We start from the raw sequence: 19,813 nt of genomic DNA, 5'->3' as shown, positions 1-19,813 counted from the left end.
ATTAATGATGGTCATAAAAATGGCTAACATTTCCTTATTGCTGTGTATCAGGAACCATATTATTACTTTATATTTAGTAAATTATTTAATCCCAATAACCCAAAGATATATATTCTCTTATTATATCCTTTTTATAGAGTGGGAAACTGAGACACAGATAGGATGTAGGCTAAGAGCTATCTAGCATTTACATATTTACCTATGGTACATGTGAGTATTAAATTTGTTTGGAGCTAGGTCTAGTTCCTAGATTTTGGTTATTGTTCTTGTATTTTGATTCACACAACATTTTACCTATAAGAGGTACCCATGGGAGTATGTAATCCATTTCCCTCTAATAGATAGAACTTGAGGCCCAGAACAGGTAATAGACTTTTCTGGAGTCACACAGCTAACTAGTTAATGGAGTAGCCAATAGCCACATGTAGCTATTTAAATGTAAATTAATTAAAAATAAATAAAATTAAAAATTCAGTTCCTCAAATTCTACTAGCCACATTTCATGTGTTCAATTGTACTATGTATTTAATGGCAACCATATTGGACAACCCATGTACAGATTTCACTGCTGTATTTTATACTGATTCTTGTTGGTAGTACTATATTCAGATATTTCTCCGCTAGACATAACCATGTGCTGTGGAACCAAGGCTCTGAATTTCTCTCTCTCTCTACTCATCCTTGTCCTCCTTGTCACCCTAGGCAATAAGCAGCCTGTCCTTGAAGAGCTTTGTGCTTTACTTAAAGAGCTAAAGCTTTCATTTCTAAAACAACCAAAGAACAGTTCAAAGCCATTTAAGAAGTTAATGTAATAGTTTCTTACATTTATGTTGTTAGTACAGGTTTACAAGGGGCTTTCATAGGCCATTCTGTCATTGAAGCTTGAAAATAACCACTATATATGAGAATAGATATAATTATACCTATTTTACAGATGAGAAAGCTGAAGATCTGAATGTATTATATAAGTAACCAACTTGAATTGACATGTCAAAACCTAGATTAGACAATGTATGTATGTATGGACATATTGAAGGAATTCAAAGAAAGAAAGAAAATGTCCTGATTTTCATTGTCTATTTCTAGTCCACGTCTGGTCTAGGAGAAGCAGAAATGAACAAGGAATGAATAACACATGGTCTCCACCCTCTCAGAGCTTATAATCAAGTCTCCTATTTCAATGGATAATGTATAAGTTAGCAAGTAACAAATGTCATGGTAATATGCAATTTGCTTTTTGGTGTAGTGTTGTTGCTTAGCACAGGGCCCACCACATAATAGGCATTCAATAGACACTTGCTGAATAAATTTTTGTTTGTATGTAATCAATGCTTAGGTCCAGGCAAGGGAACAAGGCAACGTATATAGCAATTCGAGAACGCTGACATGTGACTCCATCTCCATCTATTTATGTAGTTGTCAGTTAATATGTACACTGACCTCTCTCATTGCTTAAACTGTTTCTCTGATAGCAATTTTTATATAAACACATCTTTACCTCAGGAAATTGGCTAAGGCATTAGATTACCAAGAAAGGCTAAAACTATTGTGGGAAACAGCAAAAACAGTTTGCATTTCAAGTAAAAATAGGAATGGAGGAATGATATACGACTAGTCACAGACAGCTAGCTGTTGGATCCATAATGAGAGAGACTTTGGACAATGTTTGGGAGATAAGCTTATCATTTGATTTGGGGTATTTCAGTAACTTGACCCAATCGCTAGTCGAAGAAAAAAATGTGATTCTCTCAAAACATATTGAAAAGCTTCTTGAATAAGTCCCAATATCCTAGAGAAGTTTTAAATTGGGTACAAACTTTGATACAAACTTTGTAAGATACAAAATGTAATGTCAGTATGTCATTGAGAGAATCAATTCTGTTTTTAAAGTTTCAAGGCAAACGGGAATTTAGTAGGTCTATGCTTTATTCATCTGTACTAATACAGTAGAGAATAAATGAATAAGCAACTATGTGAATTATATTTGGGAATATTTCTCATATAGTTCCAATCAGAAATAGAGATGTAAGTATAAATGTTTTGGCACTGTTTTCTCACACAAGTCTTCTCAAACTGAAATGTTCATGGTTGATATAGGGAAAACTGAGAAAAAGAGAGAGCCCTCAGCTCCCCCAGGAATGACCAATTCCCTTAACCACTTAAGTGATGCCACCTCCAAGCGGAATAGTGTAAAACTTTGAATTAAATGATGCTTAACTCTAACACCTATGTATTTCTCTTTCTCTTGCCCAGGTCCTGACTTAGAAAGCATTGTAGGTCTGCTATCTTCATAGGAGCATCTACAACATAAATTAAGATGGGATGAGAGACCCTAGGAGATAATTCTCTAGTAACCTGAATGTGGATTCTTCCAGCCTCTTAAATATGCATTTCTATAACAGTTTCCTAACAGATCTCCCTGCCTCTAGCCCTTGCTCTCTGCAACCCATCTGTCTTGTCCCTCTGAAAACTGGCTCCTCATTGCTTACAGAAGAGAGTGCCAACTCTCCAGCCAAGCAGTCAAGGTCCATTTAAAACCTATTTTTTTCACTTCTCCATTTCAGGCAAACCTCTCTGTTCATTACTTTATAATTATACTTATATTTAGAACTCTCTAAGGTTTGCCCATGCCATTTTCCCTCCAGGAAATTGAGTCCTCAGATCTATTCATTTCCTTGGCCTGTGGTAAGATGCAATTCTTATAGAATAAATAAACGGATGGATGGATTTCATCTCTGTTTCTTCTAATTCCAACCCTTCCATAACTTTTACTTTACCTACACATTTTGCATTTATCTAGTCCTGATTTGAATCCTATACCATTGTCTTCACCTACTATTTGACAATGAATATATGCTGAGTTTGTTTTTAATTATTAATTAGCTAACTAAATCAATGAGTGTTTATTGAGTGCCTGTTATGTAGCAGGCACTGCACTAGGTACCAGAGATAGTGACAAAAAAACTTCCTGTCCACTGTAAGGAGCTTTCAATCTAGAAAGGAAACAGGTAAAATATCACCAGTCATTGATACAGAAGATACAAACAGAGAGTTGGTCAAGCTCATGGGGAAATCCAGAGGAGGGGGATTCAGTAAAGTCTGAGGGACTCAGGAAATGTGCCCAAAATGTGTGATCTGAGGAATTTTAATTTGTGTGTGTCTTTCCTCTTCAAGTTTACCTGGACAGGAGTTTTGTTTTGTCCAGGGTCTCATACTTATGAGCAATAATCATCCTTTGAATTTTGAGCTGCCTTACTATAATTAAAGAGATTTCATACCCTTATCTCAATTGATTCTCACAAAACTTATCTGACATAGCAGGTCAGGCAGGAGAGCCAAGAGCAATATTCATTCAATCTCATGGCCAGTGTGTACTTACAAGGAAGGTTTTCTGATCCCTACTAGAGACCTTTTAATACCACTGGACAATTTGAAGGGATTGGGTTACTTAAGAGTGGTGAGAGTTTTCTGGCCTGCTTTTAATAGCTCTGGCTGATCCAGGTCTTATTTCTACAGGGGTGAAAATAAGTCACTCAGGGTAGGTGGAAAGATAGTTGGAGAATATGACTTCAATGAACATCTGGGGATATGGGTGTGGATTAATGGTTGAGAGCAAGAGGCATTCCTTTTTCAAATGCAATAGAATGAAGTTATATAGGGCAGGATACTTTCAGCTACAGAGGGGACATAAGGTCATTCCAGGAATAAGGAAAGAGAAGACGTTTATGCAGACCAAAAAAAATAAATAAATAAATAGACCGATATCAAAGGCTCTTTAACTTTAAAAATGAAAGTTAATCGTGATGAGTTTTTGTGTCAGCTCTCTTGCCAAAAGAGCTTTGCTTTCTAAATGCCAGGTGACTCCTCCCTCGCCTCCACTAACAGAGTTTTCCTTGTCTTCAAGAAAGTGCTGTATAAATATGGCAGAAATATGTTCCTGGATCATAAAAGAAAGAAAAGATCGGCTTTAAGTTGCAACATAGTGAAAGTTTGTAATCCTAGCACTTTTCTCAAGATCTCAGTTTCTAATCCTTGAAGCCTCTTGGTGAAACCCAAAAATTACATGGCAACTTGACTAATAATTTAAGAGCTGCCAAAAGAAAAAATATAGTCCACCTTCTTCTAAGGAAAAATCCATGAGCCACAGTCCTAAAAGCTCCAGTCTTTAGGTTGCAAATGTAGAAGCACTGAGAAGAAAATACCCAAACTCCTTTGAAATGAAAATAAACCTGATACGTCAAAAGCACACAGATTTGTAACCATCACTCACTCAAGAAAGTTCCCAGGGTACTCATGAATCTGGGATGGTCCAGACTAAGGTTTTCAATTTTAAATGACACAATTTTCTTGGAAAAAGGGCCATGAAAATACTAGAAATATTTCCTTTCTTTATGTTGCTGTTGATTTGTTTTTACTCTAGAGACTATTAAAAACACACAAAGCTTTTGGCTCTTAAAATATGTCCTAGTAGCTTCACCCCCTCCTCCCCAAAGGAGATCTGGTCTTAGGTTGCAAAGGAGTGAGACCTCCCACTAAGTTATGCACATGCATGCTAAGATGGATGCACAAACTCCATGATAGTTTGTTACTCTTCTGTCAACTGTGCCATTTTATCCATGTTTGAGGAGCACATTGTGGAAATTGAGAGCCTGGGTTTTGAGGGTGGGCAGATTTGGGTTTGAGTCTTGGTTGATATGATCCCTAGCTCCATGACTTTAGACAAATGTTTCATCTAAGAATTGGTTTTTTCATCTGCAAAATGGTGTTAACACAGCCTACCACATGGGATTGCTAGGAGGATTAAATGAGATAATGCATATGAATCCCTTAGCAGGGTGTCTGGAATATCATCAGCACTCAATAAATATTGTCATTTTGCTACTACTGCTATTTAATACTACCATCACCTAAATCCTATAGAGTTTTGGTGACTCTACATGGTGATCTAAGACACTAGGCTCTTTTCATGCTTCTAGTGATGGTTTATTGGCACTTGTAAGTGCATTGAATACCCGTGGTGCTATTATCATGGGGAATAAGAATCCTCTGAATTTCTGTAAGATCCAAAGGATAGTGTGTGCTTCTGGTGGAGGCAATTAATGAGAGACAAGAGTACATTGAAGCATAGTCACCATAGGCAGTTAAATTGTCATATGTATAATAATGAGAAACCTGGAGGTATTTAGCAGAAAGAAGACTTGGAAGAAGTAATAGAGTCCCTTTCAAATATGCAAAGGGCCATAGTGTCTACCAGGGATTGAACTAGATCAGAGTTTTTCTATCTTTGCTCTGTTGCATTTGAGCTAGATAATTCTTTGTTGTAGGGCTTATCTGGTGCATTGTACAATGCTTAACAGTATTCCTGGCCTCTGTGCCTAGGTGTCAGTAGCATTTTTGGTAACTGTGACAACAAGAAATGTCTACGAACTTTGCCAAATGTCTTCTGAGGGACAAAATCACATTTCTGTGTTTGAAAACCACTGAACTAGATTAATCTTACAGAATAGAGTAGAAGTATGACTAGCTTAAGGAAATACCCATGAAGAAAGTGTATGTCATCCCAAGAAAGGTTTTGTTAGTAATGGGCAAGATCTCACAAAGAACAGATGCCTCAGAGAGCAATGAGCTCCTGGTCACTGGAGGCATCCAAGCAAAAGCTGAAAGACCATTTGGTTTTTCTAAACAAAACTTTTATTTTGAATAGATTGTTGGTATTCATACTGTCTATGTTATTAATTCTCCCATACTTGGTTCTTTTTCAAATAAATTTCTATCATCTCAAATGGGACCCCTTACCCTAACCTGTGCTCAGCACACAATTGTAAAGAGAGGACCAATGTGCCAGGGAAGGTGCCAAAGCTCTGGACTGTGATCTACAGCTATTTGTGAGTCATTAAACCTTTTTGTGCCTCAGGATCCCAGATGCTTTTTCTTATTCAAATCCAACATTCTGTGGTTCTAGAATGTTGTTTCCTAACTATGATGTCAAGCCATATGCTTCCCCTGTCACTGCTTCTCTTTTCTAATTAATGGTGTAACTGACAATCCTGAGAAACACTCATCCACTCAGGTCTAGGTGTTGTGCTCGCTAAGGTGATTAACTCTTATAATCTGAAGAAGAGGAATAAGATAAACACAAGTTTTGGGTGAGATATAGGTGAATATTCTCTTTCCCTAACGAGGAACATGGGGGAGTTTCAAAACTGTTTCCCACAAATAACATAATGCTGTGCACATGGAATGTAATTGGTGTATAGTGACTGGATTAAGTAAGATAAAGGCCTTGCCATAGTGGATTTTACACCTAGAAATCCAGCATTTGCTCTGATTCCTGGAACATTATCATGATTCCCAACTATTTTGAGTTTGCGATAATTTTTTTAAAAATGCAGTCTTTAACAGTGTTATGATATTCTATCACAGGTCCTTCTTGCCATATGGCTTCCTGACCACGTCTTTCTAAATTGAGATAGTATCTATGCACTTTGTGTAAAACTAAATGTCTCCATTGCAAAGATAATAAACAGATTTTCAAAGAGGATAACATGTTCTATAATTATCAAATCCACATTTACTTCTTACAATTGAATTAACCATATCATCATCTGCCTAACATGTATTCACTTCTGAAGTCCAGAGATTTGCCCTGCCTGATACCCCACTTGAAAAAGATCAGACTAACAAACCAAGGACAGAACTAATCCAAACACAAATGGGCTAGAGGTAAGATAGAGATCATGACAAGAAGAAAACAAATGCTTGAACTTCTCAAGAAAGGCTGCCACCCACTTTTAGATTTACAGGAGGTCCTTGAATAACATCGTTTAGTTTAGGATTGTTTCATTATGACATTGATGAGATGTGTAGGAACTTAACTCTTGTTTATATCAATTAACCTTTGGTAAAATTGTTTAGTAATACTTCATTTCACCACAGTGCCAGGAACCTATTGATGACATTAGTGAGAACTTGCTGTACTATTAGCTTTTTTAAAGTGACTTTGTTAGTCAGAATGGGGCAGGTTATGATGCAGTAAGAAATGACTCAAAACTTTTAGTGGTTTACAACAATAAAGGTTATTTCTTGCTCATATTCATCTTGGGTCTACTTCAGTACTCTTTCTTGTTGTCTTCACTTCAGGACCCAGACTGACAACGAAATTCCTCTGGGGACATTGCTGATCATTGACAGGAGAGAAAATAGGCCCTGAAGAGCACACAGTGGCTCTTAAAGCTTCTGCATGTCACTTCCCACATAGTTCACTGGCTATAGCAGGTCTCATTGCTAAGCTCCATCAATAGGGGAGTGAAATATAGTTCTTCTCTGAGGAGGAGGCCATGAATATTTGTAAACAATAATACAAGCTGTCATAGATCCTTTCCTGCAGAATTAATCACTGCTCAGAAACAAGCTGAATTGATGTAAGCCTGAACTCTGGAAGCACACCTGTATGTGTCCATTCATGGACGCAGAGTTTGGAAGGACATTTCTTTGTCTGACAACTCCCCCTTTCCTCTTGCTGAGCTAGGTTAGAACTCTGAAGCTCTGTCATCTTTCCCCCAGCCCTTGTTAACTTTGGGAGAGGAGGCACTGACGGTGTTTCCTGATAGAGTAGGGATGGCAGCTGCAAACTGAAACGCTGTGTTTTCTCATGTAGTTTCCCTGTCAGTGCTTCTGTGGGTGTGTGGCCACCTGGCTAACTAACCACTTGTAGAGCCATTTAGAAATCCGTATGTCTGGCCTTATTATGGCAAGGCTGTTCCACTGGAGCTGAGCACAAGCATGTGGCACTGATGAGCTGCTGTCTGTCTAGTTAGTTTGCCTTTGTACACTTCTCTTTCTTCCTGGTCCCCATTGCTTATGACATATGTATTGTCGACATTGTGTCAGAGTGAAAATCTCTCATTGACTGTAAAAGGAGGAAAAACAGGTAAATGTGGCAAGTAACTTGTCTGCATAAATTTCCTATGTTGCCTTAACCCCTTGTGCTGTAGGAAAACAGCTCATATAGGCATTTTCTTCATTGTACATCAGAACGCACATTCACTGTTTTTCTCCCCACTTCTCTGTTGCAAAACAGCATGCCTCCCAAATATTTGGTAAGCTGCGACTCTGCCAAAGCTCCTGAGTATCCCCAAAGAACAAACTTGCAGCTCTGACTAGAAGATATCAAATGCTAAATGGCCTCTTGTTTGGGCAGCCAGAAGACATATTTAGATTTGAAGTCATCATCTATAATCTACTAAATTTGTGATTTTATGATATGATTAGGCAGGCTTTTCTCCACAATGGCCTAAAAATAAAATAATGCAATGGAAACTAAATTCATTGGATACATAAACAGCCCTCACTTTGAGACAGTGGTTTCTCCAGGTCAGATTTCTTGTGATTGGCAGGAAGCTGTGACAGCTTGTATTGTGTGTTCCTAAGAGTAACATAGGTAGAAATGGTCAATTAGAACTGCCACTCAGCCTTTCCTCACATCAGCTGCTGGTGGACTGCCACTTGGGCTCTGAACTAGCTGTTAAGATGGGGAATATTTGCTCCCCATTGTCACTAGGTTAAGTGGGGTGATTCCAGGAAAATTTTAATTGCGTGCCCACATACCTAAAGTTACAACCTAGCACAAGCAAAAGAACATATGCTGTGGGGTAATTCTATGGGTAGAATTAGCCATCCCCCAGTGTAAGTACAAGGTAATTTTTTTAGTGGAATATTTCTTTCCGATTTGCATAATAAACACTGAGGTAGGTCTGGCCTTTTGTCCCACTGCAGTTTCCTCTTCTGTGCACAGATATCTCCCTCACCTCTGCTACACAGAGACACATTCCCTCCCCAGCATATAGCCACATAGCCTTGCACATGACCTTTTTTCCTCTTTTTTCTTCTAATGCTCAAATTTCAAGGTGAATGGGGTCAGTCCAGAGAATAGCTACTTGGAGCCAGTCCTTTTCTGAATTTCCTTCTTGGGTTGTGAAGATTGTTGCCAATTCATCTCACCCTACATGTCTGTTGTAATGCTGAAAAAGAAAACAGGTGGTGATTCCAGTTCAATGTGGAAAACTCAACAAATAGGTGGTAAAGACACACAGAAGTTTCATCAAAGCCATTATGAAGAAAGTTTTGTACTGATGGCAAGCTGAAGAAATGTTAGGTTTAGAGTCACAAAGTAAAATTTCCTTGAAGTCATCTTTGGGATCAACCAAGTGGAGAAGATTAGGGGAGAGAAAAAGAGAAGAGAAAAGGGAGAGGAGAGAAGAGAAATGAAGGGAGGTATAGGGAAAGAGAGGAAAGGGGAGTGAAGGAGAAGAGAAGAGAAGAGAAGGGAAGAAAAGAGAAGAGAAAAGAAGAAGAGGAGAGGAGAGGAGAGAAGAGAGGAGAGGAGAAGAGAGCAGAGCAGAGGAGAGCAGAGGAAAGGAGAGGAAGCATTTTAATCAGGAAAGACTGGTGGAAATGAAGGAGAGACACTCTCTCATTCAGAGCCTTTCCTACTGAAATGAGTTGAGAAGAATAAGGAAGCACCTAAGCTGGGCAGGGGGTGAGCTTGGGCAGGGGAATGGGCAAGCAGCAGATCTTGAAGTAGACCATGAATATTAAGAGCATATTGAAGCACTTTTTCCTGTAAGTCAGGGTATAGTCTATAACTTCCTGGAACCCAAATGAAAATGGGGTACCAAAGAGACTCCTGCTAGTGCTTTTGGCTGAAACCTAGTATTACTTATCTTCCAGGTACTGATGAAACCATCAGGCAGGAATGGTCAGTAGGTCCTTGCCCTCCATCTGTTTATGCAAGAGGAGGATCCTTCAGCCATTCCACCCAACCTATTCCCTATGACCCTGTCTGTGGCTCTCACTTATGATAGCTCATTTTGAACAGGAGTTTATTTGGGTTAATTCTATCAGGACATAATGCTTTGTCCTTTCAGATAAAAATGGCTGTACTGGGAACTTTGGTGGCTCATTTCAAGAACCGATATTTATCGAGCTATCATGACCTCAGCCTGGGCTAAAGCTCCACATAAGTCAGAAGTTAGTTTGCTGTTCTGGAGGAATTTGTGCCCCAGTTGGGAAGGAATGACAAGCTCACATGAAACAGTAAAATGTGGTTAAGTGTTTATAGTCAAGAGATAAAGAAGTGGCCATACCCAGAACTCTTTGTGATCACTGAGAGTGGGGTTGCTCTGAGATGTCCCTTGAAAGAGCTAAGTACTGGGCCTTGGAATGTGAGGAAGGGACTGAACAGAAGGAAGAGAGCCAGGAGAGCATCCCAGGTTAGGCTTAGGCAACTTGAGCACATTGGTCAAATTGGGAGTGACATGAACCTTTAGGGATGAAAACTCAAGAGTTGGAAAGGATTGGTTAACACATGAGCCTTGCTATTGGCTGAACACCAAGTGCTAAGGTTTTACATCTTCACTATGGTAAAAGATCCAGGCTTTGTATTAAAGACTCAGACTTTAGTAATGATTATTGAGTGACTATTAAGATCCTATATATATTTAAAAAAAAACAAGGACAATTCTTATAATATAGTTGGCTCTCAATACATACATTTTGGTATAATTGAATCATCTTTGGAATTACTGGAAATTTTATTTTTTTCACATAGGAGGAAAGATTACCAAGGTGTGTTGAAGCAATACCTATCTTTCACTGATCCATCTGCCTTCGGAGAAGTTGAACTTGGTTGTCCAAAACACCTCAAACTCAAAATGTTCAAAATGAATTAATCTCCTTCCTCTCAAAACCTAATTTTCCTTTCAGTATTTTTAGATTTTCCAATATAGTGGCAACCCCAGACACCAAACTACAATCACAGTTATGGTGTGTGTGTGTGTTGAGGGAAGATGTGGAAAGACTTAAAGAACTGAAGTATATGAATATATTTTCTATATACAAGAAATAAATACTGAGTAAGAACCATTGTTGCTAAAGAGGAAACTGGAGTCATTTACAAATGAAGGACTACTGTTTTATATCAAACATGCATTGAAATATTTAGAAAGAAAGAAGGAGGCATAGAACAAACTGACAGTGACCAGAGGGGATGGGGGAGGGAGCTAAGGGGGAAAGAAGGCTAAAAGAAAGGGTCTAATCAAGGAATACACATAAAGAACCCATAGACAAAGACAATGGTGGGGAGAGGATTGAATGTGGAAGGCCGGGGGTGGATAGGGCAGGGGAGAGTAATGGGGAAAACTGCAATTGAACAACAATAAAATTTTTTTTAAAAAAAGGAAGAATGAGATAATAATATCAAGAAGGGATCTTAGGGTCTTCTAGTATTTGTGAAAATCATGGCAGACAGTAAAAGCAGTATTTTCCCACAATGCTTGGCTTCCTAAAGGTCAAGAAGAATTAATGATGGCTCAAAGGTTATGCTGTAATTAACTTAAATACATTTCTAGGACATGGTCTCAGATGAGAAAGCTTCACTTAAGAGAAGAAAGGATTAAGAATCCCTGATTTAGACCATTCCTGTCTATGAAAGGGTTCAAGGGCTAATAAAGCTTCTTTATATCTGGGGATGACATCAGGAAGAAATGAGATATGAAGAAGACATCTGTGACAGGGTGCAACATCTTTAAAAAATTTTATGAGCTGTATTTTGGAACTGTTCCTTTTTTTCCTTTCTGCCTCATTGTCTATCAAATCACTGTCCTCTTATCATTTAATTAATTTTTGAAATGTTTCTTTGGGAGTAAGAAGCTTCTCTGACCTGTCAGGTTTGTAAGGGGAAATTCCATGGAAATTCTTTATACTTTGCACCATAACTTACTTAATATATACCAATATGCCTTGAGCCCCTGAAGTGTTACTGGCAATGTTGTAAACCCTGGAAAGTGGGGGAGGAGATTCACTTACTTGTTTATGTTTACTAAGTAGCTGCTGGGAAAATCTCCGGGGTATAGCACTGAGGGAAGCAGGCACAGGCCTGCCCTTGTGGAGCTGACATTTCAGTGGGCATAGCAGTCATAGATAAATACACATCCCAGCGTGTAAGATAATAACAGATAATGCTCAGTGCTAAGAATGGAAAAAAGGGTACAGGGTGTGATATTGGCTGCAGTCTTGTGTTTATATTTATGTGGGTGATCAAGGAACGTGTCTCAGAAGAGTTGATATTTGGCAGAGCTCTGAATGAAGCAAGGGAAACGTCAGGTAGACATCTGGACAAAGAGCCTTCCAGGCAAAGGGAATGGTCAGCACAAAGGTTCTGAGTAGGGATCTCCTTGGCCTGTTCAAAAAATAGCTGTAAAACCTGTGGCTAAAAATGGAGAAAGGGGGATAGATAATTTGAAGGTGAGATCAGAGAGACAGCAGGTGACCAGAGCACATGTTAAGGATTGTACTCTATATAGCATGGGAAATATTGGAAAGTTTGGGATAAAGTAATGATATATCATTACTGGGGAATAAGGTGGGGCAGGGTGGAAGCAGGAAGAATAGAAAGCCAAAAAATCACAGATCTTTGAAGAAGCCACAGTCTAATGAGGAAACAGACATACAAACAAGTGCTTAGATTCAAATAAAGAATGTCAAAGTGCAATGGATTAAAGTGCAAAGAGCAATGAAAATGAACTTGTTCACAGGATCCAAAGATGGTCTCAGATAAAAATTACATCTCAGATGCATCTTGGAGACTAAGCAGGGGCTTTCCAGATGGAGGAAAACAGAACAAGCCCTTCTGACCTAAGGAGGAGTGAATGCAAAGGAATGGAGAGACACAAGAGAATGTAACTTGTTGAATGACACAAAGGAGTTAGGTATGGCTGGATATCGGGATCTCAGGTGAGCATGGTGATTAACAAGAGAGATGGTTAGAAAAGCTAAGTCATGGCAGACCCTGGAAAGTCTCACTTGTTCATGACTTTATTGTACACACAATGGATGAAGAATCATCAGAATTGTGAGCACAGAAATAAATAATGGCACTTATGTTTTGGAAAGATTACTCTGTCATTAGTGTGATGGGAGGTAACTACTCTTACTTTCTTTATGGTATGGAATTTGGAGTTGTACAGAACTGAATTCAAATCTTGGCTTATATAGGTATTAGCTGGGTGATCATAGGTAGTTTCTGAATATTTCTTAGCCTTTGTTTCCTTGCCTATAAAATGAGGAAAATAATATCTACTTAAAGAGAGTTGTGAAGATCGAATTTTAAAAAGTGTTTAGCTTAATGTCTGGTCCATCATAAGGGATTGGTTACTTATAGTTACTTTTTTATTGCAAAGAGTTGGGGTGGAGAGAGATGGAGGGCAGACATAGTGAGGAAATCATTGTGTCAGTGTCTGGGACACATGCCAGGGCTGTACTATGATAGCAGGGAGAGGAGGGGATGAAAAAGAGACTCAAGAATTATTCAATGACTGCAATTGACAGAACCCAATGATTTTGTGTCTATGAGAGTTGAGATATTGGGAAATAAAAATGGCTCCAAAATTTCTAGCTAATTCTCAAGGAGATTGCTATGTGATATGATCATTATTAAAATCTGAGAGAATGGAGGAAAGAATATCCAAGGACTCCTTCAGCTCCCTAGTGGGATGTTGCGTCACCAGCCCACTAAAACTATGCTTTATTCTATTCACAATAGACAGTAGAATCCTCCCTCAAAGAAAACCCAAGTACTGTCAAGAAGAGGAAATGGACATGAGGTTAAAAAATACAAATAACCACTACAGTATCTCAGGCTATGCTCTTCTAGTGGACAAGGGTAAACTTCATACATCTTATTTATATTTTAAGTATCCTGGTCCTATCAATAAATAGACACTGTGTGGTCTTCAATGATGGGACTAAAAATGGTTATGGTGTTGATAATGTTGAGGATAATCTTTTCTAGATGACAGACAACTGTCTATACTTAGGGATGGTCTTTCCAGGCAGCACTGATGGACTTAGATAAACTTCTGTCAGCCTCCCCACTCCCATGATTCTATGATGTAGCTCTGATGTCTGATACGATTGTGTTATGAAATGAATAATCACAGACATTGCCTTATTCAGTGGTGTCACCTCCAAATATGACTCTTAACTCAGTCTCAGAGCTGGTAGAAATTCTCTTTGCTCAGGGATTGACATGTGAATAGTGGTATTTCAAATAATGTCCTAAAGTTCTCTGAATGGGTGTTAGGAGTGGTTTATGGAGAGGAGAGATGGAGGAGCAGTAGTATGGACAGCCATCCGGAGAAAAGTTCCCATTCTTCCCAGTTCCCTGGGCGAGCTCAAGTTGAAAGCATGACCTGCTGAGTTGCAGCGAACACGTAATGACCTAGATAATTTCTTTGATATCAAAGAATCAAGTTTATACAAGCCTAAGCCATGTTACAAACAACAGTACTTCCTGGACTGAGCATGAGTAATTAGTTGTGAAAGTGATGACCATTTGGCCCCCAACCCATATTGACATTTCAAGATGCAGTGTACAAAGCCACATAGTTTTCATAACATAAAAGGATAGCCTCTTAATGAACATCTTATCTGGGGACCCCAGCTATGATATATTTCTAGAACCTCATAACGATCACATTTACTCTATGTTTTGGTACCCTCAAAATAAAAAGGGGGGAGGGAGTTGATGAAGAAAAATGTCAAATTAATGTTTTGTGGTAAGACCAAAGCAAACATGGTGTCGCCACATTTGAATGGACTGTAAAGCAATACGTGCAATTATTTCTTATAAATATTCGGCAAAGTGTCTGTATTTCCCTTGAAGTGAGGCAAATCCAGGAATGAGAGGTCTTCTATTCTACAGCTGCCCATGAGCATTGTTATGGCTGCACATAAATTACAGAAGCCAGGATTTCAACCATGGTGGAAAAGTCTATAAAGGTTAGAAGCCCTTTATTAACTACTGTGTGACCACTCCACTAGGTCTGTGAGTGGAGTTGAAAGTTCTAAATAAAAACAAAATTGTGGTAAATGCTCTCCAAAGCATTATGAGGACATTTTTCACAGTAGCGGTGGCTAGGCAGAGAGAAGAAAGAAAAGGAATAGAAACTCTGCAGGCATCTACCCGCAGCCTCCACCCCCGCCGCCCTCGCCCCGCACGGAGGCTGTCCGTGGCCACCAGCAGGCCATGGTAAACAGGAGTGCACTTTCTGTGCTAAGTAAATAAACTTAATTGTAAGCTTGTAAGGCCACAGAAAGCATAAACCAAGAGTTTTGTTCCAACGTCTGAAATGTCTCCATTCAAAGTTCATGGAAATGAGAGCTGTCTCTTTAAAAATCAGAATGGAACTAACTGGCTGGAGCTTGTAACTGCCCAGAACAGAGCCCCAGGGGCCGCAGTTAAAAATATGATTTTTATAAACAAACCTGACATGGCAAACTTAATGCAAAACCCTATGCATATAGTATCACTTATGTGTGCAACTTGTTTAAATTAGAGCTGCAGGAAGAAGGAAGTGAAATTGGCACATTAACTTTTTGTTTAACCATGTTTTATATACACTGTCCCTATTTTGAAGTAGATGGTGATGTTTTCTAGCCCTTTAAGAGTTAAGATTCTGTGAGCATTTTCTTCTGAAATTTTGTATGAATAATTTTAGAAAATTCAGCTCTAAGTACGTGCTCTGTACATAAAATATTCTGGGTGCAAAATTTTACCTTGGCACAGAATTCCCAGAGGTGCCATCAAATTCATTACACTGAACTGAACTTAAAGAAACATTATAAACAATACTTAACTAAGGTCCTTCCTGTCCCTCGGACTTGAAGATTAAAAATAGAGGTGCTTTCTTTTTCCTCTGCAAATTTATTAGCCAATATTCCCTCACTCCAATTCAATCTCCTTTGGTATTTGAAGAGAAACCGCGAAACACTAGTTCTTAACATTGTTGTAAGCCTCACCCTTTTGCTTCATTATATCTTACGTTAGATCTGCTTTTAATACGCCACTTTGAAAGTTTAATTAAATTCATAACAGCTCAATTCTATGAGTTTGGATTACACTGGCTATCTACACAGTTCTGGGGAATTGCGAAAGAGATGTAAAATCTCTCTTAGAGCTGAATGGCTGGTTTACTGATCATTTAAATGGAAAAGTCTGTTTCTTAAACACATAAAAATTTAACATGATTAAAATTTATTTGCTCTTACTACAGTTATTCCAAAAGATCATGTGTTGCTTTTAAGAGTATTGTTCTGAACAACATGGCTCTTATTTGTGCCTGGACCATCTCCTTGTGCATGAGGTCAGTTTCTGTGTCTTTTTAATACAAGCCTGAACACCATTGCCTCACTCCATGGAGATCTCATGGAGGGTTATCAGTGGGGAGGGGGAGAGGGGAGAATGGGGGAGAAGGCACAGGGAATAAGAAGCATACTTGGTAGGTACAAAATAGACAGGGGGAGTTTAAGGATAGTATAGGAAATGGAGAAGTCAAAGAACTTATATGTATGGTCAATAGATACGAACTAAGGGAGGCGAAGGGAGGGAGGAGGTGCGGAGGGGGATAAAAGAGGAGAAAAATGGGACAACTGTAATAGCATAATCAATAAAATACAATTTAAAAAAGAAAGTTCAAGAGGGTAGTTTGTCACCCTTTACCTTTCTATTCTTAACCTTATACACAGTTTTGAATTTTTCAGATGGGCAAGAAGATTTTGTTGCTGTTGTTTATTTGTATTTAGTTCTCACTGCTGACACCATCAGACTAAGGTCAGCTTCATGTCCCTAAAGTGTGTAGGATAGTTAAGGGTGATCTGGTGCAGTTTCAGCTTTGGAAAAGGTTTACCAGATGGGATGATTTTTAAAAGGTTTGGTCATTATCTTGGATGTGATACATGTAGTACTTTCTGCATGATTTCTCCAAAATGATTAACCATTGCATTGCTTATTTCCACAGTGCATTCTGGGATCTTCTTGAAAGCTTGTGGGCTATACTTAGTTCTACTCTGTTAATTATATGGAGTCTCCTCAAATCTTTCCTCTATGGTTTTGCTATTGAGAATTAAAAAAACACTTTTTTCAGCCTCTGATTCATTTGTAAGATTGTATCCTTCCCCTTCTCACGGCTCTTCCCTTGCTCAGAGAGGAATATTTTTGAAATGTATAAATTTGCACCTCTAAAATATTAAGAAGAAAATACAATGTGATTTCAACCACAAAGAAGATGTCAAATTCCATTTTGATGCAAACTGTAATAAAATTGATGTCAAAATGAAATTTAACATCATGTGATTTAGTTACACTCACAGAAGTGTGATACTGGGAGGTGAAGTAAGGACAGGGCATCCGTTTTAGTTCTAAATTTTGCTGGGTTTTGTGGGATTCAACCAAACCCTAAATACTTGAAGACATCTTTTCAGATAAAATTGCAGAGGATAAATACTCAGCTCTGGGTCAGTTTACACTCAGATATTTTGTTTTTATTCTCCTAAGTTCCTAGTAGTTATAGAGATGCTGGCAAAGGGAAAAAGGCTTCATGTGAATGTATCCTATTCAGAAATATTTCTGAATGATCTCTGTCAAGGTTTTTTAATGTGTTGTCCTTAAAAATTCAGGCCCATATTTTGGTCAAGGTTGGGACAAAAATTATTAACTTCTCTCCTCTATACCAAGTGAAACCATGCCTGGCTAGTAATTTACTTGCATTAGGAAACCAGGTAGGCAACTTGTCTTATGCACACCCACTCTTCTCATTGGATAGTTTAGCACATCTATAAATTCTCTTTGATGAGTTCAAACAGAATTTCATATGTGCAGGAGAATAAAATATCGTCGCCTGATTGTTGCCTATCTGACCTTGAATGTAAAATGGGTGTTGAGCCATAATTTTTGGGCCTCTCATTTGTGCAACATAATGAAGAGTCAGAAAGGATTTATTTTAAAAGACATTTCACAAGTAACATTTAGAAGCACATTAAATTATTTCCTATATTCTGTGCTTTCTACCTGTCGATACTTCAGAGAATATTTTTCTCCTTCCCCATGCCAACAGAAAATTGGATCTAGCACAGGTATCTTTGCTGATAGCTTATGTTGGATCCTGAATTAAATGTTTTGCAAAATATTAGTGGTCATGTTATATTGCTGTGCTTCATGTTAACTCTCACTGACTCACACCAGCTGATAATTCTCTGCTTAATAAAATACAGCCTGTATTATACGGCTACAGCCACTTATATTCCAAGGAAATACTTACTTTAGCAGGATCTGTCTCTGGGTAGTTACCTTCCTATTTTCTCATTCTGTCCTAGAGTGGCAACAGCAGTAATTAAGTTTGGACATTAATTATCATTTTGATCTTTGGAAAGAAGAACCCATAAAATTCTGAAATAAAAAATTTGTCTGTTATTGTCAGAGCTTAGCCTGGTATTCTTTCTTCTTTTATTTTTTTCATTCTTTCTTTTTTCTTCTTTAAAAAGTATATCAGGATTAGTGAAAAAGCATTGATCTCTTTCTTAGCTGACCCAAAGCAGAATTTACTTCTATTAATCAGGGTTATGGTTAGCTTCAAAAAATTATGGGATATATCTTTATCATTTGTTTATACATTATTTTAGTTACAATTATTTTTTTAATGTAGAAAAATTGGACGCTGTAGCAAAAAAAAAAGATAAAAGTATCATTCCTCCCTATTTCTATTACTCAGAGAAAACAATGTTTTTAAAAACATTTTGGTGTATATACCTTAGTCTTTTGAAAATGAATTTGTTTTTCCAAAAATGATGTTAAATTACAAAAATATTAGGTGACCTATTTTATTCACAAAACAGGAATTGTCTATATTTTCACATGGTGTTTTCTTCTACAACACAGGATTATAATAGAAGCATAGTATTTCGAGATACGGTCATATTTGTTTATTCAATTATCTATTTTTATTCATTAGGCCATTTTCAATGTCTATCCGGTTATGGATATTGTCATTTTTATTTTATGTGGTATCAATTTGATGTGTATTCTAAAAACAGTAACTTGTTAATTAAATTTACCAGCAAAAAATCTCGTCTACTTTTATTTTTCATTTTGCAATTTTCTGACTCATGCCATTTGCTTATTTTTCATATTGGTATGCTCCTCTTTTGTTTGCAATTTGCATCAATTGTGGAAAAAAACCCTTTACATATTAGGGATACACATACAGTCTTTGATAAGTTGTGATTTTAAAAAAAGATTTTCCAAAATTTTGCTCATTTTCTTTTTAAGATTTTGCCATAAGTTTGTGTACAATGTTTTCCGTCACTAGAAATTTATGTGTAATTTAACCTACAATTATTTTTAGTGGTTTATAGTTGTTTGCTTTTAATTTAAAATGTAATTTTTTTGAAGTATGCTCTGAAATTTATCTTTCCTAAATATTATGAAGTTATACCAATCGACTTATTAAGTAATCCATCCTCTTTTTCTATGAGACAGTTATTACTTGGTCAGTATTTTCACATTTTTAAGTATTTATACTTGGTTTTCTTTCTTGTGTTATTACATCAGAACTTCCAGAATAGAAGTAAATAATTATTGAAATGTTAGGCTAATCTTGTTTCTGAAATTAATGGAAGTTCTTTCAGTATTTTACATTGATTATGATTGTAAGAATGTGTATGTTGTGATAGACTTTTTCACACTTAAAATATCACCTTACCATTCTTAACTAGCTATTTTTTTAAAGCAGAGAGGAATGTTGAATATTATCAAATTCTTCTACAACACCTATGAAATAATAGTACTTTTTAATACTTTAATTTTTCTGTGATATACTCATTATACTCATTTTTCAAAGATAAAGGTAATTTGCTCATAATTTATTATTCTTTTAGCATAATGTTAGATTCAATTTGTCAGAGTATGTATGTGGGTGTT

The sequence above is a fragment of the Pteronotus mesoamericanus genome, unplaced genomic scaffold (assembly GCF_021234165.1).
Source record: "Pteronotus mesoamericanus isolate MK-2021 breed Mesoamerican mustached bat unplaced genomic scaffold, CSHL_Meso_final contig_98, whole genome shotgun sequence".
Lineage (NCBI taxonomy): Eukaryota > Metazoa > Chordata > Mammalia > Chiroptera > Mormoopidae > Pteronotus > Pteronotus mesoamericanus.
Note: the sequence above shows the minus strand (reverse complement) of the source record.